Source organism: Rhincodon typus, chromosome 3 (assembly GCF_021869965.1).
Source record: "Rhincodon typus isolate 14 chromosome 3, sRhiTyp1.1, whole genome shotgun sequence".
NCBI lineage: Eukaryota > Metazoa > Chordata > Chondrichthyes > Orectolobiformes > Rhincodontidae > Rhincodon > Rhincodon typus.
The window spans coordinates 127309867-127313870 of NC_063334.1; the positions used below are offsets into that span (position 1 = coordinate 127309867).

Consider the following 4004-nt stretch of genomic DNA (forward strand, 5'->3'; position numbering starts at 1 on the left):
GGTCAGTGCTGAGGGAGCGCGGCACTGTCGGAGGGTCAGTGCTGAGGGAGCGCGGCACTGTCGGAGGGTCAGTGCTGAGGGAGCGCGGCACTGTCGGAGGGTCAGTGCTGAGGGAGCGCGGCACTGTCGGACGGTCAGTGCTGAGGGAGCGCGGCACTGTTGGAGGGTCAGTGCTGAGGGGAGGTATAAATGGCATTGTTTTTTAAGACAGGCTCCTGTATAATATGGTGAAAATCTGAAAAATGTTCTGGTGAAAAAGGAGGCCATTCAGACCACCCTGTTCATTCCAGCTCTTCATACAACAGGATCAGGCCTTTCAGCCGATTGAATCTGTCCCACCTTCTGTACAATCTTGGCTGTATGAACATTTCAATGCCTTCTGTGCAAAGTAACAAGTTGTCCAGTATGAACACAACTGGGGAGGAAATGTCTTCTCTTAGAGGACAGTGAATCTGTGGAATTCTTTTCCACAGAGGGTTATTGAGGCTGGGTCATCAAGTACATTCAAGGCTGAGACAGACATTTTTAATCAGTAAGGGAATGAAGGGTTACGAGGAAAAGATAGGAGAGTGGTGTTGAGGATTATCAGTTCAGCCAGGAATGGTGCAGCAGGTTTGTTGGACAGAATTGCCCACTTCTTCTCCAATCAAAAACCTCTAATAAATTTGTCAAACATGATTTCCCATTCCAAATTCAATGCTGACTATGACCAATCAGATCATTATAAATCAGGTATCCATACGGCCCATCCTTTAGAATAGATGCTCACATTTTCCTTACTCCTGATGGAAGATTAACAGGTTGGTAGTTTCCAGTTCTCTCTCTCTCTCTTGCCCCCTTCTGAAATAGTGGATGACATTTACAAACTTCCAATCCACATTAATCATTCCCGATTCTGCAGAACATTGGAAGGTAATCACCAAAACATGGACTATCCTATCGTCATCACCTTCAGTATTTTGGGATGTAGACCATCAGGTCTGGCTACATGTGACTCCGGATCCACAACAATATGGCTCTAGGCAATTGGGAAGGGCAATAAATGCTGGTCTTGCCTGTGACCCTACATTGCATAAACAACTAAAATAAACTGTCATGTGCCAGGTCCCAAGGATTTGTCAACTTTCAGGCACATTAATTTCTCCAGTACAACCTCCTAACTAACCCTAAATTTCTTCAACTCACTAAGAAAGAAAATCTCATAATGCCACAAAAACAAAATTGCTGGAGAAGCTCAGCAGGCCTGGCAGCATCCGTGAAGAAAGAAACAGAGTTAATGTTTCGACTCCGGTGACCCTGCCTCAGAACTGAACTCATAATGCGGACCATGAGTGGGTGAGAATGGGCTGGCTGTGCTGAAAGGAGCCTGTGTAATGACAGGGCCTGGGCCGTGGGGCCGGGTAAAGGCCCTGGAAGGAGGTGTTCAAGCTCTAAAATGATTGAACAGAATATGGAGTCCTGAAGGTGAAATGAGGTGCTGTTCTTGTAGCTTGCATTGAGCTTCGCTGAAACATTGCAGCAGGCCCAAGACAGAGATATTGGCCAGCGAACACGGTAGTGTGTTGAAGGTTGGGGTCATTTTTATGCACAGACATTAAGCGTTGGTGATGTACAGCTGTTCTTGCTGTATCCTGAGATCCACCTTAATGTCATGTGCTGCCATGTGCACACACTGAAACTCCCCCCAGGCCCCATTCCACTTCATTTTCCTAATCTTTCCATGTCTTAACAATAAACTTTTTCTTTTCCTTTCAGGCATTAAGGAACACAAGCTGCAACAACTCAGAGATACCCACACCCCTCCTGAACCTTCTTCCTCTCCCCTTCTCTCTGTCTCCATCTCCTCTCCTAAACCCCCATCTTGTCCAATATTTACTAGCCCTTCTGCCCTCTGGATGCTGAACACTCTGTACTCAGTAAAGGGCTCGGTTTTATCACCGTCTCCACCTCAATGAGTTTCTGCCATGACATGACATTGAACTCATTTTCCGTCACCTTCACCACCGTGCCCATTTCTTCAGACAAGAGTCCTCTCCCCATCTGACAGACACTTTCACCCACCTCCCACACTCCCTCCAGCTGGAACCCTCCCTCTGGCCTTTTACCTGCAATCGACTTGTTCATCGAGAACTATCAACATGACACTTTCAATTTCTCTGCCTTCACCACCACCTCCATCCACCTGCACCCCCAGGCCCCCAGTCCAACCTATCTCCCAGTGAACTGACTGCACTCTGTGCTTTCAGATCCAACTCTGACTTTGTTATCAAGCCTACAAAAACAGTGGATGCTGTTGTTGTCTGGTGTACTGACCTCTACAGACACTGGACAACAGCTCTCAAATACCTCCTCCGGACCATGGCCCCACCATTGAACACCAGACCATTGTGTCCACTACAGTCACTAATTCCATTTCATCCGGTGATCTGCCCTCCACTGCTTCCAAGCACATAGCTCCCTGAACCCCACACAACCTGCTTTGATCTCTACCTTCCACTTCCGCCGCCACCACCCTGCTCTGCCTGGACAAGCTTGTACTCACTCTGAACAACTTCTCTTTTAAATCCTCTCACTTGAAAGTCAAAGGGGTGGTCGTGGGTACCCAATTTGGCCCCAGTTATGCCTGTCCCTTTGTGGGGTTCTTGGGAACTTCTACTCTCACCCCTTCTCTTCCCACCCAGAACACTGATAGGATCCCCCGTCTTCACTCTCCACATCCAGAGGATCGTTAATCACCATTAATGCCTCCTCCAATGAGATACTACCACCAGAGACATAATGCCTTACCCTTCCTTGTCAGCCTTGCACAGGGATCGTTCCCTCTGGGACACTCTGGTGTACTCCTCCTTCACTCCCAACGACTTCCCACAATCTCATGGCACCTTCCTCTGCAACCGCAGAAGGTGTAACACCTGCTCATCAACTTCCTACCACCTCCCTCCTCAGTATCCAAAGGCCCAAACACCTGCTTCACCTGCACTTCCCACAATCTAGTCTATTGCATTCGCTGCTCACAATGTGGTCTCCTCTACATTAGTCCGAATGTTCCCCAACCAGAAACCATGGATGAACCGGAAGAACTGTAATCAGCACTTATTGTACACTCATGGCTGTGTGACCAAATGCAGCTCCATTTACAAATTTGCTTAAGAGACCAGTCTTGTAGTTTGAATCTTAAACAACGATGAGACGGAGTTCAGGAAGGAGATAGCCAGCTTAGCAGCATGGTGTAAGGACAACAATCTCTCCCTCAACATCAGTAAAATGAAGGAGCTGGACATTGACTTCAGGAAGCCAAGTGGAGGTCAGACCCCAGTCTGTATCAGTGGTGCTGAGGTAGAGGTGGTCGAGAGCTTCAAGTTCCTGGGAGTGATGATCACCAACAATCTGTTCTGGTACATCAACGTCAATGCTGCACTCAAGAAAGCATACCAACACCTCTACTTCCTCAGAAGGCCAAAGAAGTTCAGCATGTCCACAATAACTCTTACCAATTTTTATATCTGTGCCATAGAAAACATTCTATCCAGATGCATCACAGCATGGTATGGCAACTGCTTTGCCCAAGACCGCAGGAAATTACAGAGAGTTGTAAACACAGCCCAGTCCGTCACTTAAACCAGCCTTCTTTCCATTGACTCAGGAAAGCAGCCAACATCATTAAAGACCACTACCACCCGTGTGATACTCTTTTCCATCCTCTTCAATCAGACAGAAGAATAAAAGTTTGAAAACACATACCAATAGATTGATTGATTTTATTGTCACATGTACCGAAATACAGTGAAAAGCTTTGTTTATGAGTGGTACAGGTAGATCACAGCAAGCAAAGGATGTACAGAACAAAAAGACTGAGGCATACAAGTTACATTATTTGAGGCTATTGCATCCCAGTAATGATCTCCTACAGCCTCTTCCATCAGGCATAAGATACAGAAGCCTGAACACACACACACTAGCAGGTTCAGGAACAGCTTCTTTCCAGCCATTATCAGACTGTTGAA

The 4004-nt window shown here is 46.9% G+C and overlaps 1 protein-coding gene across 1 annotated transcript in view; it reads right to left on the reverse strand.

Moving 5' to 3' along the window:
- LOC125482830 (ribosome biogenesis protein BRX1 homolog) overlaps positions 1-4004 on the reverse strand; it is a 15917-nt gene that overhangs the window by 11174 nt on the left and 739 nt on the right. The window lies entirely within an intron of this gene.